The following is a 15,081-nucleotide window of genomic DNA, read 5'->3' on the forward strand; positions in this document are numbered from 1 at the left end:
AAGTCTGAAAGGAGCGCTGGCTTGGGCTGTCATCGCTTTGAACGCTTCTCTAGATGGTCAAGACTCATTCACATCATTGCAAGGTTAGTCCACATTGTTCACTGTTTTCATGCTGAGAAGCATAACACTGACTGTCGCAGTTGGCACCTGTGCCATAAACCTCTAACGGCAGAAGACATTATTCTAAGTGAATTGCTTGTGATACGTAACGTACAGCAGAGTGCCTTTAAAATGGAACTGAAATGTATACATGACAAGCAAGATATACCAAAAGGCAGCGCCATTGTCAACTTGAAACCAGTAATTGATGATCGTGGCATGCTGAGAGTTGGTGGTCGCCTAAACAAGGCTAAGCTAGAGATTGCAGAAATGAATCCCCTCATTATTCCTGCCAAACACCACGTTACTACACTGTTGATACGGCATTATCACGAAAGAGTCCAGCATCAAGGCCGACATTTCACTGAGGGCGCTTTAAGAGCCGCATGTCTTTGGATAGTGGGAGCAAAAAGACAGGTTGCTCATATTATTCACCATTCCATTAACTGTCGCAAGGCAAGAGGAAAATTACAACATCAACAAATGTCTGATTTGCCAGTTGATAGGACAAGCACCGAACCACCGTTCACTTATGTTGGTCTGGACGTCTTTGGGCCATGGTCAGTCACTGCACGTAAGACCAGAGGTGGTCATGCAGAAAGCAAACGATGGGCAGTGTTGTTTACATGCTTAAGTGTACGTGCTATACACATTGAAGCAATAGAATCCATGAACGCTTCTAGCTTCATCAATGCTTTAAGACGATTCCTCGCCATCAGAGGACCAGTAAAGCAAATAAGATCTGACTGTGGAACCAACTTCATAGGAGCCTGTCGAGAGTTGCAAATTGACTCTAAACCAGTTCAAGACTACTTAGCCAGAAATGGTTGTACATGGATCTTTAACCCCCCGCATGCCTCTCATATGGGCGGTTCATGGGAAAGAATGATAGGCATCACCCGCAAAATATTGGACTGTATGCTGATGGACTCAAACTTCTCAATGCTCACCCATGAGACTTTGACTACCTTCCTGGCTGAGGTATCCGCTATTGTCAACTCAAGACCTCTTGTACCTGTATCTATGGATCCAGAATCCCCTGCCATTCTCACTCCAGCAACTCTTCTCACTCAGAAGTTTGGATCTGTTCCTAATCCACCTGAAGAGTCTTCTTCTAGTAACATATATCTGAAACAGTGGAAGCACGTTTAACATCTGGCCAACTGTTTCTGGAGCAGGTGGAAAAAAGAGTACTTAACGCTTCTGCAAGCACGTAGAAAGTGGCAACAGGTCAAGCCAAACTTACAGATAGGAGATCTTGTACTCATGAAAGACCAAAAGGTGGAAAGAAACTCCTGGCCCATGGGACTCATCTCAAAGGTCTTTATCAGTGAAGATGGCAAAGTTCGCAAGGTGGAAGTGACTATCGCAAAACAAGGCCATCCCAAATCCTTTATCAGGCCTGCATCTGAGATTGTTCTCCTCTTACCCGTAGAGGAATGATTCTTTACTTGAGGAACTTTATTCCTGGCAACCAGAAGACTCAAGGCGTTGGACTGTTCCAGTTCACCATTTCCAATATGTTCTTTTTGTTTGTTTTTGTCTTTCAGGTTCCAACATTTCATGGACATTTTGTAGTTGCATATATAGTGAAATCCAAGGATTTCAGACGGGGAGTGTGCTGTTCCAGCCTTTATTCTTGTATTCTACAATTGTTGTTTGCATTATATTATCATTTACTATGTTGTGTAACGCTGCCACCCTGTGGTTATTCTTATAATACCATTTATAGTGTGTTATGTAAATTTCCATTGCATTGCTCTCCTCCCTCTTTTGTGACATCACATCCTCTGTAAGGTCCTTCGTACTTCCTCTTTGTCGCAGACCTTCAACCTGGTGAGAGCTATTCTTTTTGACCTCTAATATCCTCCCTGCATACCTTCATTTCCCTGCATTTGTTTTCAAGGCAAATCAATAAATGATCAAAGCTTCACCATTGTATTCTCCTCACTGGATCATCACATGCAACTGGTGCCTATATCTGGAGATATTAGTGAGTTCAGCTATCTACCATTGCTTGTACAGGGGCTATCACTCACAACCAATCAGGGGATAATCTCTAACGTACATCTGTGGCAGAATAATGTGTCGTACTGGAAATCGCCTCCCTGGATATCTCTGATTGGAACTCGGCGAAAGACCTGACGGACCTTCCAGACTTACCAGGGGTGGAGACTTTCCCTGTTGGTCAATTGAGGGACCGTCGCAGGGGGAGGAGGTCGGAAGATTCCCTGCCGACCAACCCAAGATTGGAAATAGAGTGATTTGTTACACTCCAGCTACTACCAAAAGTGGGACAGCCCCTCGTTACAGATGTTTCATTGGATCGTTACAGTCTGGTTCGAGCTTGGGGTCCCGTAAGTTGCTGTTGAGGAACGGTTGAGATGTATGCATATATATCCATGCATGCCTGCAAACACGTGCGGGCATGTATGGTATATATGTGCATACATGAGACATAGCATCATGGGACGATGTGCACAGATGTGCCCAGCATTTGTGCACGTCTGCCCATGGTGATCCCCAGGGGCTCATGCTGGCCCCTGTGGGAAATATGTGTCCCCTGATAATGTAGGGGCTTGTGTCCCCTGATAATGTAGGGGCTTGTGTCCCCTGATAATGTAGGGGCTTGTGCCCCCTGATAATGTAGGGGCTTGTGCCCCCTTATAGTGTAGGGGCTTGTGCCCCCTTATCTGTGCCACCTTATATATCCCCTTATATAATCCCCCTTAGATATGATTAATGTATACATGTGTATGGATGTACCCCAAGCATCAATACGCATGTATATTATATATATCCCCCCCCCTCCTACAACTGAAACCAGGTGCATCGGTGTGAATGTGCCCCAAGCATTCACACCGATGCAATCTGGCTAATTACATCAGAATGACCAGACAAGGGTCCGGTCATCCTGATGGATACAAAGAGCTCAGATTCAACAGAATCTGAGCCCTTTGTTGTAATTATCCTCAGCGCTGCTGGAGATAATTACACATGATAGAAGAAGGGGAGAAGCCTCTCCTCCTTCTATTATGTGCATTCCGACAGTGCGATTACTATCGCACTGTCCGGAATGCGAGGTGCAGCAGGCGGGAGATCAAAGGCTTCTCCCGCCTGTCTGCAGCGCGTCCCCGATGTGCTGGCCGGCGCAGTGACGTCATATCACTGCGCCGGCCCACGTGGATGATGGGGGCGCGCGCGCGCCCCCTGGTGGCGCGGGAGTGCGGGCCGCCGGGGGATAAATATCCGGCGGCCCCGGCACTCCGGTGTCTTCATTCTGGCCTCCACCTGGAAGAGGAGCGCGTCCTGCGCTCCGGGAGTCAGGGCCTCCCACGTGGCAGCTGACCTGACCCCCCCCCTTCATCTAGGAGAGCGCAATCGGCGCTCATGGCCGCAGTTAGGATCGGGGCCCCCACCCCCTGAAAGGGCAGCGCATCCTGCGCTCCACCGGACCCGACCCCTGCAGCCTTTCCTTCGCTCAGAGCAGAGCGCCCGACCGGACCTCCCCCCTGGACGAACGAGCAACAAAACCTTAAGTATCACCCCCTTTATCCTAACACCTGGTCACCCCTGGTTACCCCTGGTCACCCCTGGTTACCCCTGGTTTCCCCTGGTTACCCCTGGTCACCCCTGGTCTCCTCTGGTCCCTGTGTGCCTACTCACCCCCCCATAGACCCCTGTACCCTGAATAACCCCTGATCCACCCCTATCCACACCACCTCCCCTGATTAACCCTTTATTACCCTGATCCCTGGTTAACCCTATATCCCCTGATCCCCTACTGACCCCTGGAACCCTAACCCTGATTAACCCCTAGTGGTTACCCTGGTCCTGTAGAGCATGCTTCTGCTCTGCAAACAAATCCTTTCAACCCTTCGTCATACCCCGTAGGGACAGTGAATAGTCAGGTGGGGTGGGTTCATATACTTGAATGTGTGAATTGTATAGTTAGTTGATGGGTAGAATTGGGAATGGGTAGTGTAGTTTAGGATGGTATATTTAGTGCTGTATTGTAGTGCACTGCGTGCGTAGTGTATTGTAGTGTACTGCGTGCGTAGTGTATTGTTAGTGTATTGCTTGGTGTAATAAATACTGTTATATTTGTACCCTTTTGTGTAGCGTGTACTTGTTAGCGGTAGCGAGTTAGTAAGGCGCATGCAGTTAGCATAAGTGATCAGTGTAGAGCATAGCGAAGGTATTGTTATTATTATATAAAGGCATAAATGGGCGGAGTTATCACTAGGTGGCTCCTCCCATTTATGAATATTAATTATCAATATTTGCATAAATATTGGTGATTAATATTCCCCCTTTACAGTTGCCCATTCACATGGACAGTTGAGAGTTAAGTCTCCTATGCATAATCTCACACAATAGTTTTTGGGCCAGTTTCCTTTATTATAGCAGTAGTCGTACTGTTCTTGTTCGGCCTCTGTCAGCTCGCTGCGGTAGCTGAGTACTTCATATTGTCTCATATGTTAGGTTTACAGCTTAGTTATCCCCATTTATGTCTATCTACTCGTTCTCCACACACAGGACCCGGTAATTGGTCCTCTTCAATGCTGGATTCATGCTATGTGTTACTAGTGCTTTAACAATGCTAGTCTTAAAGATGTTTATATGTTTTGTATGTATTACACCCTCCCTCCCCCCTCCCATTCTTCCTACTTATAGCACCGAAGGCTTAAGACAAGTTAGTCCTAACTATGATTGGCAGATAGCAGGTACCTTAGAATTTTTATGGCTGAGATAAAACTATGTACCTATAATGTGAGGGGATTGAATGCACCACCCAAGCAAACTCAAATTTGTCAGCTTCTTAATAAACAGAAAGTGAGCATTGCATTTCTGCAGGAAACTCACTTTAAAAAGGAACATGTTCCGCGATTGTCACACATGACATATAACCAATGGTTTCATAGTACCTCCCCTTCTGGGGCCTCAAAAGGAGTTTCAATAGCAATCCATAAAAACACTCCGCTGGTGGTGCATTCAACCCTTCACGATGATGAGGGGCGTTACTTGTTTCTGAAAGAGACCTTGGGCACTCAGAAAGTAACACTTGGTAACCTATATACTCCTAATGTGGCGCAGGCGGTCTGGTTGGAAAATACCTTAGCAACGCTACAGAACTTTGCTGAAGGTATTATAATAGTAGGTGGAGATATTAATGTAGCCTTAAATCCCTCTATAGACACATCGACAGGCTCCTCTTCGCTGTCACAGATTACTATCAGACGGATAAAGAAAAAATTTGCAGAGTTAGGCTTAGTCGATATATGGAGAGCTATGAACCCAACATCAAGAGATTACACATACTATTCAGTGGCACATGTCTCATATCAACGCTTGGATTATCTGTTTGTCCCCCCAAGGTTTTTAGGTGAATGCTCCCAGGCTTCAATAGGCACCATATTACTATCAGATCACGCTCCTGTGTATTTAACTATTAAAGTTAAATCCCTCCCTATAAAGCACTTTACATGGAGATTAGATGAAACTCTGCTGGGTACACAAGAGAACATCCTCACTATACAAAATCACATTGAAGAGTACTTCAGTCTCCAGTCTGGTCTGGGAAGGGCATAAAGCGGTAGTGAGAGGACATTTTATTGCCCTGAACTCACATATCAAAAAAAAAAGAGGGAAGCCTTAATCGCCTCCGGACCGCCTAACGCAGGATTGCGTTCCGGAGGCGGTCGATTCATTCCTCCTGGACGCGCCGGCGCGTCATCTCGCGAGAGGCGAGATTTCCTGTGAACGCGCGCACACAGGAGCGCGCATTTACAGGAACCGAAGGTAAACAAGTGGATCTGCAGCCTGCCAGCGGCGATCGTTCGCTGGCAGGCTGTAGATGCAAATTTTTAACCCCTGAAGGGTATATTAGACGCTGTTTTGATAACAGCGTCTAATATACCTGCTACCTGGTCCTCTGGTGGTCCCTTTTGCTTGGATCGACCACCAGAGGACACAGGCAGCTCTGTAAGTAGCACCAATCACCACTACACTACACACCCCCTGTCACTTATTAACCCCTTATTAACCCCTGATCACCCCATATAGACTCCCTGATCACCCCTCTGTCATTGATCACCCCCCTGTAAGGCTCCATTCAGACGTCAGTATGTGCTTTGCGGATCCGCGGACCGATCCGCAAAACACATACGGACGTAGGAATGGAGTCTTACAGGGGGGTGATCAATGACAGGGGGCTCCATTCAGACGTCAGTATGTGTTTTGAGGATCCGTGGACCCACGGATCCGCAAAACACATACGGACATCTGAATGGAGCCTTACAGGAGGGTGATCACCCCATATAGACTCCCTGATCACCCCCCTGTCATTGATCACCCCCCTGTAAGGCTCCATTCAGACATCAGTATGTGTTTTGCGGATCCACGGATCCGCAAAACACATACGGACGTCTGAATGGAGCCTTACAGGGGGGTGATCATCCCATATAGACTCCCTGATCACCCCCCTGTCATTGATCACCCCCCTGTAAGGCTCCATTCAGACGTCCGTATGTGTTTTGCGGATCCGCGGATCCACAGATCTGCGGATACGCAAAACACGGACACCGCAGATCCGCAAAACACGGACACCGGCAATGTGCTTTCCGCATTTTGCGGATCCGCACATTGCCAGAACTATATAGAAAATGCCTTTTCTTGTCCGCAATTGCGGACAAGAATAGGACATGTTCTATAGGCTCTACAAAAAACGCAGTGTTCGCCCGATCAGGCCTGATCTTGTGCGCACACTTGCTTTCATTTCGCGCCACCGCAGTGACAGAAATTATTATTTTTTGATCACTGCAAAATCACCGTAAAATCGCTGCGGCGCTATAAAAAGACCACTTTTGAGGGACATGGTGAGTTCAGAGAAGATTTTTTTTTTTTGTCACAAGTTAGCGGAAATTGATTTTTTTGTTTTTTGTTTTTTCTTACAAAGTCTCATATTCCACTAACTTGTGACAAAAAATAAAATCTCACATGAACTCACCATACCCCTCACGGAATACAAATGCGTAATTTTTTTTTTACATTTATATTCCAGACTTCTTCTCATGCTTTTGGGCCCCTAAAATGCCAGGGCAGTATAAATACCCCACAAGTGACCCCATTTCAGAAAGAAGACACCCCAAGGTATTTGCTGAGGGGCATATTGAGTCCATGAAAGATTGAACTTTTTGTCACAAGCTAGTGGAAAGGGAGACTTTGTGAGGAAAAAAAAAAACAATTTCCGCTAACTTGTGCCAAAAAAAAAAAATGAACTCGCCATGAACTATGAACTCGCCATGCCCCTCACGGAATACCTTGGGGTGTCTTCTTTCCAAAATGGGGTCACATATGTGGTATTTATACTGCCCTGGCATTTTAGGGGCCCTAAAGCGTGAGAAGAAGTCTGGAATCCAAATGTCTAAAAATGCCCTCCTAAAAGGAATTTGGGCCCCTTTGCGCACCTAGGCTGCAAAAAAGTGTCACACATGTGGTATCACCGTACTCAGGAGAAGTAGGGCAATGCGTTTTGGGGTGTCTTTTTACATATACCCATGCTGGGTGAGAGAAATATCTCTCTAAAATGACAACTTTGTATAAAAAACTGGGAAAATTTGACTTTTACAGAGATATTTCTCTCACCCAGCATGGGTATATGTAAAAATACACCCCAAAACACATTGCTCTACTTCTCCTGAGTATGGCGATACCACATGTGTGACAATTTTTTGCAGCCTAGGTGGGCAAAGGGGCCCACATTCTAAAGAGCACCTTAAGGATTTCACAGGACATTTTTTACACATTTGAATTTCAAACTACTTCTCACGCATTAGGGCCCCTAAAATGCCAGGGCAGTATAACTACCCCACAAGTGACCCCATTTTGGAAAGAAGACACCCCAAGGTATTTCGTGATGGGCATAGTGAGTTCATGGAAGTTTTTATTTTTTGTCACAAGTTAGTGGAATATGAGACTTTGTAAGGAAAAAAAATAAAAAAATGAAATCATAAATTTCCGCTAACTTGTGCCATAAAAAAAAATTCGAGGAACTCGCCATGCCCCTCACGGAATACCTTGGGGTGTCTTCTTTCCAAAATGGGGTCACTTGTGGGGTATTTATACTGCCCTGGCATTTTAGGGGCCCTAATGCGTGAGAAGTATTTTGAAATTCAAATGTGTAAAAAATGTCCTGTGAAATCCTAAAGGTGCTCTTTAGAATTTGGGCCCCTTTGCCCACCTAGGCTGCAAAAAATTGTCACACATGTGGTATCGGAGAAGTTGGGCAATGTGTTTTGGGGTGTCTTTTTACATATACCCATGCTGGGTGAGATAAATATCTCTGTCAAATGACAATTTTGTATAAAAAAATGGGAAAAGTGAGCTTATTGCATTTTTTTTATCAAAGACATGTAGAACAATAAATTTCGATTAATAACAAAAAAATTAAAAATGTCAGCAGCAATGAAATACCACCAAATGAAAGCTCTATTAGTGAGAAGAAAAGGAGGTAAAATTAATTTGGGTGGTAAGTTGTATGACCGAGCAATAAACTGTGAAAGTAGTGTAGTGCAGAATTGTAAAAAGTGGTCTGGTCATTAAGAGTGTTTAAGCTAGGGGAGCTGAGGTGGTTAATTGTGTCATTACAGGATCAAATACAAAAACTGGAACTACTACACAAAAAGCAGGTTTCCCCTGAAGTGCTAGATAGCTTAAACAGACTGAGGGCTGAGCTAAAGAACATACTGAATACCCGTGTCGCCAAACTATATTTATCAGCGAAATTTAAATATTATGCACATGGGGACAAAGCATCGAAGTTCATGATGTCCAGTCTAAAATAACATAAAGTTAAATCATACATACATTCTATCAAGGATCCATCCGCACAGTCACTTATGTCCACAGACCTTATAGCAAAACAATTTTGCACTTTCTATAGTTCTCTTTATAATCTTAGGGAACGTGGCAACTTGGAGGAAAACTAAATAAGATCAGAGAAAATAGAGAGATGGCTATCCCAGTTACAGCTCCCAGTTATCTCCCTAAATAAGGCTTCGTCACTTGCTAAACCATTCACGCTGCAAGAACTAAATAAAGCTTTAAGAACGCTACCCAAACATAAATGCCCTGGACCCGATGGATTAACCTCTGTTTACTACAACACTTTCTCCTCGATATTACTACCTAAAATGCTCAAAGTGTGTAATGAGGTATATAATGGTAACTCACTCCCACCACAAATGTTAGTGGCCCTGATTACCATTCTGCCGAAAGAGGGCAAAGATCCTTCTTCCTGTGCCAGCTACAGACCCATCTCGTTATTGAATGTGGATCTAAAGCTGTATGCTAAAATGCTGGCACTCAGGTTGCAACCCTTTTTGCCCCGGCTTATCAACGCGGAACAGGTGGGTTTTGTGGCTGGCAGGGAGGGACGAATGAATATTACTCGGCTAGTAAATCTCATGCATCATGCCAGGGAGAAATCCATTCCTCTAGTTCTTTTGGGGACTGATGCACAGAAAGCGTTTGATCGCATAGATTGGCTTTTTATGCAACTAGCTCTGGCAAAGTTTGGGATACCATCCCAGTTTATAAGAGCTATAATGGCTATGTACGAATCCACTACAACTAGAGTAATGTTAAATGGTACTCTATCTCCCGGCTTTACAATAGGTAATGGTACAAGGCAGGGCGCCCCTTGTCCCCCCTGCTCTTTATCCTGGTGGTGGAGTGCCTATTTCAGGGAATCCGCCAGGAGGAGAAGATTCAGGGCTTAAAAACGGGAAACACCTACCACCAACTTGCTGCATTTGCTGACGATCTTTTGGTTATCATAACCAATCCTGTAGAAGCGTTCCCAGCTATTCAGGAACTGTTCCAGAGGTTTGGGGATCTATAGAATTTTCTTATCAATCCCACAAAATCCCAAGTTCTAAATGTCACAACTAACCATGACACACAATTGATCTTAGACTCACAACACAAGTATATCTGGTCAACGCAATCAATTAAATTCTTAGGGGTAAACATAACTTCAGATCCCAACGACTTATACGAAGAAAACTTCCGAAACCTACCCAAGAATATTACAGCCAGAATAGACTCATGGAGTATCCCCTTCACTTCTTGGTTCGGAAGACGCACATTGATTAAGTCCATCTTAGTCCCCAAAATACTGTATCACATGTCGGCGCTACCCATTCACTTATCAAAAGCCTTCTTCACACAATTGAAGCAAGGCTTTTCCAGATTCCTCTGGAAAAAATCAAGCCCACATCTCCCTCACTCAACAATGATCCAACCAAATAGGCTGGGAGGGATAGGCCTACCCGACATGACAATATACTATAAGGTAATACAGGGGATGAGGTGTTTAGAATGGATCAGGTGTTCAAACAATAGACTAGACATCTTAGCGGAATCAGGAGATGTGAGACCTCCTCTGAGGACCTTCCTACTTTCACCACCTAGTGATATGTTTTAGCAGATCAGACCTCTTAGCAACATGATGAAAAACACCTTGAAATTATGGCACTCTGACCTAGCTAGAATATTACTCTCAAATCATTAAGTATCGCCCGTGCTTCAGGTGAGAGATATCCTATGGGGCTCTGGGGGGGCCTTCAGCTCCACTCTGCCAGAGGACATCATAGATATGTCCATTCCGGTGGTTGACCTGTTGGACCCTGCAGGATTTCTCTTAGACGGATGGAATATACATCCTAAACTGCAATCAATGGCCCAGATTCAAGAAGCACTTGCGCGGGAACAAGTGTGATTTGCGCCGCGCAAGTACTGATTTGCTCCTATGCAAATTTGCGGCTGATTCTGTAAACCAGTTAAGCCTGAAATGCGGCCATTTTCCCGCGCACGCAGCCTAGCTGTTCCTGCGCAATTTTGCGCGGGGTGTAAGTTGCGCCTTCATGGAATTCCCTCAGCGAATATGCAAATTAGGTACTTCCGATGATTCAGAAACATGCGCGTGTGATGCGCATCTTGCGCTGGAAGCGTGCAAGCTTTTTTCCCTGGGCAAACTTGCTCCTGTTAAAAGCAGGGGCAAGTTAGCAAAAGATGGCCAAATGTCATCTGAAGGAGTGCGCAACTTCAGCAGCACCTAGACAGACGATCTGAACAAGCAGAGCACCCACATTTTCGGGACCTCACATCTGTGCACCAACATGCCAGGGGCAGCTATGGTTCTTGATATTCTATTGACTGAGCCGACTCGTAGGAGGGCACGGGAGAGGATTTACAGAGGGCGCTACAACCTTTTTCAGATGACTGAGGCCTCATGCACACGACCGTTGTGTACATCCGCGGCCGTTGTTCCGTTTTCTTTTTTTTTTCGCGGACCCATTGACTTTCAATGGGTCCGTGGAAAAATCGGAAAATGCACCGTTTGGCTTCCGCGTCCGTGATCCGTTTTTCCAGTCCGTGAAAAAAATATGACCTGTCCTATTTTTTTCACGGACAACGGTTCACGGACCCATTCAAGTCAATGGATCCGTGAAAAATCACGGATGCACACAAGATAGTCATCCGCGTCCGTGATCCGTGTCCGTGATCCGTGTCCGTTTTTCCTATCATTTTCAATGGAAACTTGACTTAGTTTTTTTTTTCACTTTTCATGTCCGTGGATCCTCCAAAAATCAAGGAAGACCCACGGAAGAAAAAACGGTCACGGATCACGGAACAACGGAAATCCGTTTTGCGGACCGCAAAAAAAAACGGTCGTGTGCATGAAGCCTGATACTGAGGTGTATCGCATGTTTCGCTTTAGCCCTGAAGTCATCCTTGAGTTGGTAACAATCCTGCAGGATGACATCAGCAGCCCGACCCAAATCCAAATCCCAAATCCTGAGCATATAGAAAAATAATAAAAAAATCATATTGTGTTGAGCAAAAAAATGTCGACATAAAATTATTTTTTAGTTTTTTTCTTTGGGCCAAGGGTGCCCCGGCTCTGGCTCCTCAATCTCCGTGGTGCGGAGGAGGCATGGGGTGGGGATGGAGGGGTGGGGGGAGGAGGGGGGGGAGGAAAAAGCAGGATGAAATTCAGCAAAGAACCTGCGCAAGTCTGCTCCTATTTATTTGCTCAGTGCAAGCTGCTGAGCAGGATTTGCCCTGAAATTATGCTAGCAAACCTCTGCTGAGCCGAAAATTCCTCATTTACATAGGGGCACACCCACTTTGACTTGCACGGCCTTGCGCCCTCAGCTTTGCCTTAAACAGGAGCAAATTAAATGAACAAACGATTCCTGAATCAGGTGGCAATTTGGCAAAATTGCTCCAGCGCAGAGAAATTCAGCTGAGCGGCTGAGGTGTAAGTAATGGGCAAATCTACCTGAATCTGGGCCAATATCTTTTATTCATAAGCTGCGCATTAAACACTACCTAGGGAAGAAAAAAGCTTCACCGAACGCCTCTAAGACTCAATTCGAAAAAATGATCCTTGCAAGGGTACCCCCTGAAAAGAAAGTGGCACAATTGTGCTCAATGCTGGTTTCCCAGGCCAGACCTGACACATATAGCTTCATCCGTATGTGGGAAAAAGACCTTGATGCCCAATTTACAAATAGGGAAATTTCACAACTCTGCTGTAATGCACCCAAGGTGTCTAGATGCGTAAAGCTTTAGGAAAACTTTTATAAGGTGATCACCAGGTGGTACTATACACCTCAAAAGCTACATCTCATACGTATATCCAGAATGTGACCCAAAGTGTTGGAGGTGTCTTGGTGCTGAAGGCTCACTCCTGCACATCTGGTGGTCGTGTCCTGCTATCTTTGCATACTGGCAACAAGTCTGTTCAGTATGCTCAAAGATAAGTAATGTACAGATCTTACCTTCAGAAAAAAGGTGCTTATTGGGTTTATTGGGAGATATCAAAGGTAATAGACAAGTCACTTCTCTGTTAGGCCAACTCTTTGCGGCTGCTAGAGTTTTGATTGCGTATAACTGGAAAAGTCGTAAGGCCCCCTCTGTTTCCCAATGGATAACAAAGTGTGACGCCATATATAGATTGGAGCAGATCGCAAGGGTGGGAATCCAAGAGGTCTCACCTGTTCGAAGCCACCTGGTCTCCATGGAAAAAATACAGAGGGTTCTCCCCTTAGCGTCTAAAAGGGCTCGATCACAGATAACATTTTCTCTAGTAGGAAGTCCCCCCCCCCTCCTCCCCTACCTCAGATTCCACCTTTCATTTTTGACAGCTCCTTTGGAAAATGAAAGGTGGAATTTGATTGGTTGTTTTGGGCAACTAAGTTAGTTCTACCTTACAGCAGTTTTTATAAATAACCCCATATGTGTTTGGTCTATATATCATGTTAAATGTTATTTACTAGTGTTGGGCGCGAATATTCGAATAGCAAATATTAATCGCGAATATCGGCACTTTGAGAATTCGCAAATATTTAGAATATAGTAATTTAGAATATTCTAGATTTTTTCATCAGTAACCTCCCTTATTGCTTGTGGGCCAATGAGAAGGCTGAAATGTCTTTGTCTGAGCTTAGCAACATCCCTAGCAACCAATAGGAAAGTTGCCTACCACTTACTATATAAGAACCTCCCCAGCAACCCTTGTATGCAGTATTTTGCAGATCTGAGAGAGACAGCAGTGTTATTGCTGGTGCTCTCTGCTTTCCTTGTGTCATTACATTAGATAGTTAGTTAGTTAGCTTATATATACAGTATAATACAGAAATTTAGCAGGAAATAGTCAGTGTAGTGATATAGTGTAGTGATATAGTGTAGGTTCTGCTGTCCATACATACATGCTACATACATAGTGCTGTGATGTCAAAAGTTCACAACAATACTTAGTGCACCAATAACTAATAAGTAGTCAGACCTGTTTAAATGTGAAGTTGCACATATTGCGCCAAAATATTTGCATCTTTAGTGCCGATTTCACAATCGAGAATATATTGCAGCACTGTGTCTGCATATAAAGCTATTGTAATGTTCTGCCGTGCCAACCATTTTCTCCAGTCTCCGGAAACTTCCATCAGCTTGAAAAATGTACCTATAGTGACCCAGGCCTGTATTTTGTGCGCATTATGTGAATATTACATTGCCGATTTTTCGCGATCAAGAAAATAATCTCGAATTCATGAATATATGACGAATATTCTACCAAATATTCACAAAATATTGCTAATTTGAATATTGCCCCTGACGCTCATCACTATTATTTACAGTTGAAACCAGAAGTTTACATACACTATATAAAAAGACACATATGCATGCTATTCTCAATATCTGACATGAAATCCGAATAAACCTTTCCTGTTTTTGGTCTATTAGGATTACCAGAATTATTATTATTTGCCAAATGTCAGAATAATGAGAGAGAGAATGTTTTAAGGCATTTTTTATTACTTTCTGCAAAATCAAAAGTTTATATACAGTTCATTAATATTTGGTACCATTGCCCTTAAACTGTATGACTTGGGTCAAACGTTTTGGATATCCTTCCACAAGCTTCTAGTTGGTTGGAATTTGTAATGCCCCAGAGTGGCATTACCACCTCCTTTTGTACCCCCACTATCTGCATTGTGTGATCCTGTGTCATCATATATGTAATTATTGCCATATCCTGCAATGTGTATATATTCCTTTCCTTGCAAACTACTTTTTTACATGTAATATGTCTGGTTCACCAGCAGATGGGGCAAATCTGTGCAAAGCTAGTGTTTCTGGAGAGGAACCTCCTAGTTCCCTTACAGCCCTCTCTAGAGAGGGAGGAGTTTAGTTTTAGGAAGAGCAGTCTAGCCTACCTCCTCTTGGGGAAAGGTTGTGTGTTGGAGCAGGACCAGCCTCTGAAGTCTACATGGTTGCTTGTCCCCTCCTGGACTTGCATTGCCTTAAACTCCAAGCTAAGTATGCTTGAAGCCAGGACGAAGTTCCTAGGATTAAAGATAAAGTAAGAGACAGACTACAGACAGCTAAGCTAAGTTCCAGCAAAGGAGGAGA

The sequence above is a fragment of the Bufo bufo genome, chromosome 6 (genome assembly GCF_905171765.1).
Source record: "Bufo bufo chromosome 6, aBufBuf1.1, whole genome shotgun sequence".
Classification (NCBI taxonomy): domain Eukaryota; kingdom Metazoa; phylum Chordata; class Amphibia; order Anura; family Bufonidae; genus Bufo; species Bufo bufo.